An 11,151-nucleotide genomic window follows, 5' to 3' on the forward strand; every position below is an offset into this window, starting at 1 on the left:
CGACATCGTCTTCATTTGTCATGACTCCCATTAGTGAAGTTGACTGGCCAAAGGCAACGTTGTCGTTGTAGCTTGGCGTCCCAACACATCTAACATCTTGCTGGCAATGTGGCTTTTGGTGGTGTTGAAGGTGTAGGATGGCATTTTATGACAATATGTGGGTTCATGGTTTTTGGATTGTAAAAATTTGTTATGTGAGAGAGGAGATTATGTTGATGAATAAAGATATATAAGAAATTAGGTTGGCCATGGTGAGCTTGTTAAGTAACGTGATGACAAGAAGAATCCATTGTAAGGAATTTGATGTGTTGGTGTTGGTTCTTTGGTTTCAAATGCTTTCTTCACCCTTTGGTTTGTGATTCACGTCTAATCTACTTGCACAAAAGTTACTAGTTTTGGTTGATTGGTGGTGTGTTTTCATGGTTAGAGGATAGAGGCATAGAGTAGTATAAATCTAGTTAAACACAATGACACACATAATTTAAGTGGTTCACCAATTTGGCTACGTCCACTAGAGTTGCATATGCATTTGGATTTCACTATGTAAGGGAGATTTACAAAACACAATGAAGATGGTCTAGAGCCTTTACATAAGGTAAAAGAAAGGGAAGGTGGGTGGTCTGAGAATGAGAGATCTTTCTTGTAGCTATTGCGTTGTTGCTGGTGTGGTGTTGTTCCTCCCGTACGTGTTCTTTCCTCCTTCTGCCTTTATGAAGAAATCAATGGAATCCTCATTTAAGTCTTCAATGACAAATTTCAATTCTTTATAATTATTACCGTGCATGTGAACAACTACCCAAAAGCCACGTCCTACTCTAAGGGATATAGAATCTCACCCTTCCAATTTTGGGGAGTGAATCATCACCATACATTAACTCATAATTTGCCACCTCACCATTTGGTTAAAATATCATACCAATTCTAGCTAGATTTATTTCACTTCAAGCTTAACTCTTAGCTCGTTGCTGTTAGTTACACTTTAAACTATGAAAAAAAGGCTAGTAAGGTCAATCAATTCTATTGGCATGTAAATGATACTTTGATACATACATTGATACATACATATATATATATACACACACACATTTTCTTTTTAAATACAGGTATTACAACTTCGAATCTAATAATAAGATGTAATGGACAAATTTTATTAGTTTAAAAACTGATTTTTCTGAAAAATAATTTAGAGACTAAATCGGCAGCCAGAAAAATCACCGTAGCTTAGTAACAGTAGATTTCCAATTTTACCGCCGTTTCTTTTTTGTTTTTTCAACTTTGCCTTGTTGCTTGGCTGTCAAATGGATAACAGAATGGTGATGCGTGGTTTTCACCGCTTCTTCCCTCTCCCTCTTCGCCTCATCCGGTAGAAATTCGTTTCTGTCGCTCACAATTCGCGAAAGAAAATTCTAAACCTCAAACAAACAAATCGCATAAAACCTCAAACCCAACAAAAGTAATGAAATAATCAGCAATTGGATCTCTCCAAATTTCTTTCGGTTTCCATTTGCTTCTCTCAGCCTTCCTCTCTCTCTCTCTCTCTCATCGCTACTCACTCTCGCTTTTCCGATGAATTTGCAGTCAAAATTGGGCACGATGCGTCCCCAAATCACCACCAATGGAAGGTAGTTGGAGAATCGTGTAAGATTAATCCTCAAATTTCGAATTTTATTTTTTATTTGATTTCTCTTAATGCATGTTTAAGATTAGTGTTCGTGGAGGTGATTTGAGATGGATTTCAAGCTGGATTGCAGAGATAAGTAACTTAATAAGAATCATGATTATTGAAAGAAAAAATGGATAAAAATCAAAGTCGCCCAGTATTTGGAACACTTTCCGTGTAAAGAAGCCGAAATTATAGTAATCTTCCTTTTATTTGATGGTTGTGTTAGGCATATTATGGTTTTCCTATCTGTTAATAGGGGTTCGGGAGTTCACCAAAATGGCTTCGAATTTGCTTTAGTTTTGATCAGAAGAGGAGGCAGAGGCAGCTAGTGCTGCTCTTGCTGTGACCCAGGAAGTTCTCGTGTTCGTCAACAATATCTCTATGCATCCGGAGACTTGGCTCAATTTTCGACGGTGATGAAGATTCAGATGGTATACTCTGCTTCGATTTGTCCATTTCTTTGTGTAATTCAATTCAATGTGCTTTGTTTTCATGAAACTAAATGCATAGTAGTGATACTAATATTTAATTCTCTAGATGCATGTGTAGCACATTCGGTAAATAATAAAGCTGTAGAATTGCACATTCGATAGAACCTTCTGTCTTCCTTTGCGGACAAGCCGAATGATTATGAGCTTCCAGTCCTTTTGAGTAATATTTTTACCAATTATTTTTTTGTTGAGTAAACCAATTTTTTTAGAAAAGGAAAGAATGCTTTTAGCAAATCACTTACAAAAAATTCATACACATACTCACCCATATACAGGTTTTCTACAAAATGATCATCCTATTTTCAATGCGTAGTTAATCAATGATCCGAATTGTTCACTTTCTTTCAAGAATAAAAATAATCAGCTAAACCAACAATTGATTAGGTGTTCGATTGTTTCGACATTTTCATTACAATTTTGTCTACTGAGTCATGATTTTGTGTATATTTTAGGATTTGAATGATTGTTTGTGAGAATAACTCTTGAATATGAAGGTTAAATATAAACATAGTTTCGATCACTAAAACGCATTATGTAAAATGAGAATAACTTTATGAAGATATAATAATATATAGAAACCCAAAATAATGTTTTCTCCAACCTACCTAACCCAATGCCAAATAATGTTTTGCATATTTCTACAATGATGTAATCTGGCCATTGAAGGGATCTCAGAATGAGAAGGTGATCAAGTGTGCTTCTGAAGTTTTGTGTCATGAATTCAACAATATGATTCAACAATTTTTAAACATTTTCACGTTTTTTTGGTAAAGGATGAATTCAAAATGTGAATAAGAAAGATAACATGCTGACATCTGTTCATTCACCAGGTAAAAAAAAAGTATGTGTCTTTACTCAATCAACTCATTTTGTGTTCTAATTTAGAGTTCTGAATCAGAGTATTGTTTGCCAATATAAAGAGCAGGATAATAAAATCATGAGATATTTGACATTTTATGTTAAACTGAATTAAGAGCACACTTTCATATACAATTTCATTTATATTTATTCAATCTAACAGTATAGTCCTATTGTTAGAGAAAACTATTCTTTTTCTGATCAAGTAATATATTATTTTAGGACTCATAAACTTACTATTTAAATTCAATAGATCTATGACACATTGGCTTAAGAATTGTTATTAACAGCACTAGAAAACCATCTTTCTGCACTCTTCTGTGTTTCATGCATAATTACAACATCACTCACTGTCTCTGAATTCCAAATTTAGTTAAGAACAATGATAAATGACTGAAAAGCATGATGTTTTCAAAATTATTTGGTTGGCAGTCCTACTCAGTAATACGAACCGTAGGACTCCAATTGTCATTTATCCTTATATTAATAACGGGGAACCCGTGGAAAACATGATGGCTCCTTCTGGGGAAAATTGTGCCTCCCAACCCAAATGCCAAAATCAGGTGGCTTGAGAATAAGTGTTTTTCAGATAGAATATTGTACTTGAATCATCAATTAAGTTACAATTTAACAAAAATACGTAAAACGGGTTAACAACCAGTTTAAGAAATACTATTTGTCTTTGATGGTAGTTATATGCATGTGTGTAGTGTTGTGAAATAAATATTATGTGTGTGTTGATTTTTTTTAAGAGATAAGTACACACGTATACAATAGATTTTTGTTAAAACGAATTATATGCATGATATCTTTTTTACTGTGAATGAGCATATTCTTTCTCACACATTATTGTACAAAAATCTGTGTTGTAGATGGATTAACTAATTTTTCTACCCAATATCATTTCTTTGTTTTACTTACTAATTTTTATGGCCATTATTCACATGCAGCTTATGAAAAATTATGACTAATTTTTGCTGGATTCTTTATTTGGGTGATCAAATTTGTAACAGAGGACCCACAGAGAAAAAAGAGTAAATCTCAAGAGTGCAGAATCATTGAAGGTCAGCACCAAACAAGTTGGGTAACTCCTACTTCATACTAGAAGCCGCTACATTTTGAACAATTGTTTAAATGTAGAATGCTAACCTGTTTTTTTGTGTAAATATAATTTAGCTACCAGCTACTGTTCAGTGGTAAAAAAAACTACAATTTTTGGAGTACATCGGTAAAATAAGAGCAGTTATATTTTGAACAACTCTTAATACGTATATAGTATCAGTGTAGATGGTTAAGTTATCAACAACTACTATATGGTTTTATGTGAATACTTGGTACATGTTTTGTATAAATAGTTTCTACATATCCATATACCAACACTTAATCCCTTCTTTGCATACTGTACTTATAATTCGCTTGACACTCCCGCGGCAATGCACGGGCTAAATCTCTAGTATCCTCTAAGCATGCATGTTGGTTGGAGTCAAATGCAAAATCATAGAATCAGAAATTAAGGTAATCTATATACATTTCATTTGAAGTTTCCTTTTATAGAATTTGCTTCACCGGTGCAGATAATGTTATAACTGTTTTAATGGTTTGATGGATGATTCAGAACTGCTTCTTTGTATGCAGATTACCATATGTATTTGACAGCACAGCTGATGTAAGTTCTCTCTCTCTCTCTCTCTCTGCATCGATCTGTTTTGTCTGTCAACTTTGCTTATAACTTACTCTCCTAGTATTCCGTATCAGGAAAATTTTACCGATCGCAAATGATAAATGTTACGAGCATGGGAAAGGCATAACCAATATTAAATCAGCTTTTCAGGTATGCATGGATTCCAGATTCAAGCCATCACTTCCGTTTAGTATGTTGTTTATCAATTTGTGATCATAACACTGTCAGGCAGTGTTACTATTGTGAATGTTATGTGAGAAAGCAAAGAAAATTCTAATGGGAGAAAGCAAAGTTAAGGTGAAGATTTTGGTTTGTCCTTTAGCTTTCAATAAGTTCAATGCTAATTAGGGGTTTTTCTTCATATGTTTTCTTTCGTGTTTCAGCTTCCGATTTCACTCAATTTTATGTACTTGCTGAACACCTTCTTTGTTTTACAAAATGTTTGTATATTCCCAAATAGTTATACGAAGTACCAACACTACTTAGATCACACTGATAGTACTTGGACCTGAAAAAATAATGGTCAAACAGATCTTTTCTCAAAGTCAAATCTCAGTTGTACAAATGACTGATTTTTTAAATGTGTTGTTAACGTTTGATCGTTTTATAGTTTTATTAAATTCCAGATTCTGAACCCTGATATGATTTTGGTGGTTGTAAATTTTTCTACTTATTAAGGCTTCAAAAAATAAATATGTGGTTTGATATGTTGAATTATCCATTATGTAGATTTGGGATTTTGGAAGTAATACTAACTGGAATTAAACAGGTTGCTTAATTGGTGGACAGATTAAGCCACTGTGAGAAAGTGAGGTGCCATGTGTTATAGGTGCTAATTTAGTTTCCTGCTTTTGCATCTTTCTAATTTTTCCTTATGCCGAGTCCTGCAACACTAACTCTGTTATCGAAGTAACGTTTACAATTACCTTGGGCAGTTCTATACTAAATTGCAGGAAAAGATACATGCAAAGGAGATGGAGAATAATTTGCAAGCCAGGTATGAGGTGGTATTCAATCGATGGTGGTCAACCGAAACCTGTGTGTGAATTATGTTCTTATTATGAATGTTGTCTGTTCTTTTACAGGAAACTCTAGAAGCTGAGATTAGAATGTTCAGGAAGAAACTGACATTTAAAGAACTCCAATGCCAATCTTCTGTCAGGAGCCTCCACCTCCTAAAGCGGACCTGAAGAAGGTATATCTTTTTTCCTTCAAAATCACAAATAGCATGATGTATATTATTTTGTTCATGTGCAATTTCCAGTTCTCTGGTGAATCTGATTCCACGCTTTAGTTTGGAAAACTCTTATTTTTGTCATATATAGAAAAGTGGTGGGGCGTGCAAGTACAGTATTGATGGACTTCTAAATGGTGGTTAGTTTAGTTTATAAATTTGTAATGCATGTGCTCTCTAACCTTGAGCATGTCTTCATCATGATCACAGAAGGCCATGATCCTGTTGGACACATGTTGGTTGCGTGTTTTCTTATATTACAGTTGTCTGTGTAGGATGCCTTTGGTAGATGTTCCCCTTATATTTCTTATTTTAGTAGGATGTGCAACTTTTAACAATTGCTTACTTGGTATACTGGTCCTAAGTTATTTTCCCATTCTTCAATATTGTACGGGTAATTTTCCTTCAGGTTCGACAGGAAGAGAGTGCATCTTTTATCACTTATACTTCTAAGTTCATGCACCTTTTTCATTCTTTGCAAATTGAACATGTTAATCAAGCCAATCCTTCAAGTTATCAATCACTTAATCATACTCTCACAATCCGACCCCATTCAGTCTGTTGGTCAGAATGGTGGTCGTATCTGAGTTATTTTTGACAGTTACAGCTACCATGCTCCATTTGATTGGAAAGGAGGCACCGCAGGCGTATGTTGATGCTGCCAACAACTGTTTTACCAAAAATTGCACTGTGTATTACAGTTCTTACTTTGTTAGTATACCGAAAGCTTATAAAAAATCGATGTCAAGTATCTTGACTAATATGTAGTCTAAACACGCATTCCTACTACGATTAATTAAGTTGGCACTGCATTGTGATAATCTTGCTTCACTGTACTTGGCTGTTATAGTGTTATTTGACAGCATCTGCTTTATTTTGGCCTTGACGACTTTAGTGCAATTGATGCAGATACCAGCAACAAGAGCCAATCTCCCAAGCTCGGACGTAAGAAGAGCTTACTTCCTGCAGTTTCTGAAGCAAACCGTAATATCAATGGTCAGTCTAGCAGGTTTAGTCTGGATGAGAAAGTACCTCAGAACACTGCTAGAGGGCCTTCTCCTGTGTATCCAAAGAAGCCACAACGGAAGTCTCTTCCTAGACTCCCGAACTTTTGTTGCGGAGAATTGTTGGTACTGCTTGAGCAATGCTTAGTTTGTACTGTGTTTCTTTGGCAGTCAGGTGAGCAATCCTTAATTTTGATGAATTTAATTTTTTCGTTTTGAAGCTGAAATTGGCGTCTGGGAGGGAATACTGCGTCAAGATGATCTTGGAGGCCGTCCAGGGAGAGCATTTGTTAGGTCATTATTTGAGGATGTAATATTACCTATTCAAAAATTTAATTTGAAAACTAAATATCATAAGCAAACAATTATTTTAAAGTATTCGAAATTTAATTTAGAATTTGCAGAAAATTGTCTTCAGTAAAGCCCAAAACCAGTACACACAAAAATAACAAACATGTTAACAAGAGAACTAACTATGCAGCAAAGTTGTTATTTCTTTATATACATTTGAGTGTAGTTTTGCCATCACTACCACCACGACCCATCAGCAACATCTGCATCACCTTCACCTTCACTCTCGTCTTTAGAATCATCAAAGATTCCGTCATCAATAACATCATCACCAACACCAACACTAGTAAACATCATCTAATTATTTCATCTTTTTAGTAAAATAAAACATCATCTAATTCATCCCACCATTTATAATATACTTCTTCCTCTGTTATCTGCACTCCTTGTAGTTCTGGGGAACTCTTCCACTCAAAGCGGTTAATCTTCAACTTAGGGCATTCGTATATATTTACAGTTTTCAAGGATGGGAATTTGACAATGCAATTTCCAGAGAAGAAATCTTGCAGACTTGGTAGACATAAAAGGTTCAAATGTTGCAACTGGCAAAAAGAAATCTCACCATCATTTCCTGCATCATCTCCATCTGATGTCGTTGCCCCTATTTCTGTCATTCTTTCACAACTACCAACGATCATTTCTCTTAGCCGCTTTAAAGTTTTGGCTATCGTATATGTTGCTAAATATTTCAAGCTGTGACAACCAACTACATTCAAAGTTGTTAAATTCTTGAAGGGAATAGCAGATGACCCTAGATCCTTCAATGCAGAACAATCCATCACTCGTAGAACTTCCAAGTTTGGAAAAACTGGGCCTGCTTCTGGGACACTAACTCTAGTTTCTTGGCATTTAATTGTAATTTTCGAATATTAATTACCTTGTGTGGGATGCATTCATACCGAAACTAGTGTGGGATACATTTGTACCTATACTTGTATAGACATCAAAGTACTCTATCACATCTGACACATCTGACGTCTTGTTGGCAATGTGGCTTTTGGTGGTGTTGAAGGTGTAGGATGACATTTTATGACAATATGTGGGTTCATGGTTTTGGACTGTAAAAATTTGTTAGAGATTATGTTGATGAATAAAGATATAAGAAATAGGTTGGCAATGGTGAGCTTGTTAAGTAACGTGATGACAAGAAGAATCCATTGTAAGGAATTTGATGTGTTGGTGTTGGTTCTTTGGTTCCAAATGCTTTCTTCACCCTTTGGTTTGTGATTCACGTCTAATCTACTTTGCACAAAAGTTACTATTTTTGGTTGATTGGTGGTGTGTTTTCATGGTTAGAGGATAGAGGCAGAGAGTAGTATAAATCTAGTAAAACACAATGACACACCGAATTTAAGTGGTTCACTGATTTGGCTACGTCCACTAAAGTTGCATTGGATTTGACTATGTATGAGAGATTTACAAAATACAATGAAGATGGTCTAGAGCCTTTACATAAGGTAAAAGAAATGGAAGGTGGATGGTCTGAGAAGGAGAGATCGTTCTTCTAGCTGTTGTGTTGTTGCTGGTGTGGTGTTGTTCCTCTCATACTTTTCTTTCCTCCTTTAGCCTTTATGAAGAAAGAAATGGAATCCTCAATTAAGCCTTTGATGACACATTTCAATTCTTTTGCAGCACTTAGACATCAAGCATTGAAAGCATCAGTAACTAATCATGATTATAATCATTACCATGCATGTGGACAACTATCCACAAGCCACGTCCAACTCTAAGGGATGTAGAATCCCACTTTTCCAATTTTGGGGAGTGAATCATCACCATCATTTCCTGCATCATCTCCATCTGATGTGGTCGACCCTATTTCTATCATTCTTTCACAATCCCCAACCCTCATTTTTCTTAGCCGCTTTATAAAAACATTAAATTTAACGGGTAAAATTGAATATGACAAATTCAACAGTAAAAAAAAAAAAAAAAAAGTAGTCCAAAATTAAATCAACAGCTAATGCAATGCTTTGTTTCAAGAGAATAGTCAGTCTAGTGATTTTTCATTATATATCGGAATCTAACTTTTTTAAGTTAAAATGTTCATAAAAATAAATTAGGATAATCTACATAATTTTTACTTTTTAAAAGGTTGCTTAATGGACATAATTGAGCTTAAATTAATTTCTTAATAATCTTTGGTTAAAAATTTAACTCAGAACGGTTGGAACAGAAAAATTGTTTTTGGGTTAAAACTTAATTTTTTGTCCCTTTATTTGGAGATGGTCTTAGCATAGGTATAACTTTTTTTAAGATAGCTAAATCTTGCTTTGGTGTAAGATATATGAGATATGGATCCTGCTTTCAATAAGTTCATTCACTAAGAATTTAAGAACAATTTAAACAGAACAAAAAACTCAATTATATGCCTAGACCTAAAACTTTGGTCAACTTCTCAGGGTTCTAAATGGATATTCAAAAGATTTTTTGTGATAGAATAGGAACGATCGGTTCCAATGTAGCCAAAGAAACTCGATTTTTTGTGACATTTTAGGATGCCATCTATGTATGGGAATGATTCAAGCTGCTATAATTGCTCATTATGTTTCATATTTTTGTGTATATGTCTGCTTTTTAAAGTCTTTCTTGCAGTTTACTCATATGTGCACTCTGGCATGCTTAGGGCTGGAAAAAAATCCCAAAAATCCCAAACCAAACCGAAAAAATCCCGATCCCAAACCAAAAAAATCCCAAACCAAAATTCCCGAAATTTTTGGTATGTCATCCCGAACCAAACCGAAATTTTCGGTACGGGATTCGGTATTGCATCTCCATTTTTTCGGTATTCCCATACCGAACCGAAATAAATATTATATATATATATATATTATTTTTTAATTATAAGAGAATTATTTCAACCGTTCATTGTTTTAGATTTAATCTGTGCCGTTCATTTGTTTTTAGGTCAGATCCCCCATTTCAATTTTCACTTCCGTTCCATCAAGAGCTTGAAGCGCAGCCACTGTGCCACTAGCCTTTCTTCACCAGAATCACCACCCAGCTTGGCTTATAACTATTATTTTTGCTTTTGAGTTTGTTACTTTATTTATTTTAAAACCTTGGCTTGTAACTATTATTTTTGCTTTTGGGTTTGGTACCTAATTTATTTTTATTGCATGCATGATGCATGTGTAGTGGGCAGATTGAAACTTTGTTATTATTGAAACTTTGTGCACAAATGGGCAGTGGGTAGATTGAAACTTAATTTATGAAACTATGTCAAATTTGTGCAGTGAGTAGTGGGCAAATTAGTAGAAATAACAAATTGGCAGTTTGGGCCCAAAAGCATAATATGTCAAATTTTAGCCCAAAAGCATAATATGTCAAATTTTAGTCCAAAAGCCCAAAAGCATTTCGGGATTCTCGATTTGTCCCGAAATCCCGAAATAATTTTGGGATTCCCGAAAATTTGGTTTGGGATTGGTATTGAATTTGGGATTCCCGAAATTTTCGGTTTGAGAATCGGGACAAGGGTTTCGGTATGGGATCCCATACCGAACCACCCCTAGGCATGCTAAGTTTTAGTTGAACCCACTGAAATCATGAAAGAACCAAATTTAGTTGGGTTTGGGAGAACAGATAAATATACATGGACATAATGTTTTATGGATTTTGATCAAATATTTAACTTTTTCACTAAAGGGGCAATGATGAGTTAGTGGGAGGGGTGCAATGATGAGTGGGAGGGGTGCAATGATGAGTCGGATTGGATGGGTGACAGAAACTAGAGGATCTGAATCATGAGTTACTGAGAAGGAAAGACCTTGAAGAAAAAATCAAACAGTTTAGTGTCACATTTGGTTGTCGGAAGACATCGGTTATGTCTTTCCACAGTGAGTTTTAAGTCTAAGATTGAGAGTTTGAGA

The 11,151-nt window shown here is 34.9% G+C and overlaps 1 long non-coding RNA gene across 50 annotated transcripts; it reads left to right on the forward strand.

Annotated features, from left to right (window-relative positions):
* Positions 1-1,300: 1,300 nt before the first annotated feature.
* On the forward strand, positions 1,301-10,521 carry LOC137717524 (uncharacterized). 50 transcript variants are annotated; one of them, XR_015965426.1, is made up of 12 exons: positions 1,301-1,453; positions 1,579-1,638; positions 1,920-2,094; positions 4,026-4,527; positions 4,648-4,678; positions 4,768-4,843; positions 4,922-4,990; positions 5,463-5,522; positions 5,629-5,690; positions 5,779-5,888; positions 6,837-7,057; positions 7,153-7,339. It is a non-coding gene; the product is annotated as an uncharacterized LOC137717524 (long non-coding RNA). The 50 variants fall into 50 exon arrangements; XR_015965379.1 differs by adding exons at positions 2,821-2,838; positions 2,928-2,984 and having other exon boundaries at positions 1,311-1,638; positions 4,026-4,091; positions 4,768-5,522; XR_015965381.1 differs by adding exons at positions 2,821-2,838; positions 2,928-2,984 and having other exon boundaries at positions 1,311-1,638; positions 4,026-4,076; positions 4,768-5,522.
* Positions 10,522-11,151: the final 630 nt, after the last annotated feature.

The sequence above is a fragment of the Pyrus communis genome, chromosome 8, assembly GCF_041283825.1.
Source record: "Pyrus communis isolate YQ-2024b chromosome 8, ASM4128382v1, whole genome shotgun sequence".
NCBI classification, from domain to species: domain Eukaryota; kingdom Viridiplantae; phylum Streptophyta; class Magnoliopsida; order Rosales; family Rosaceae; genus Pyrus; species Pyrus communis.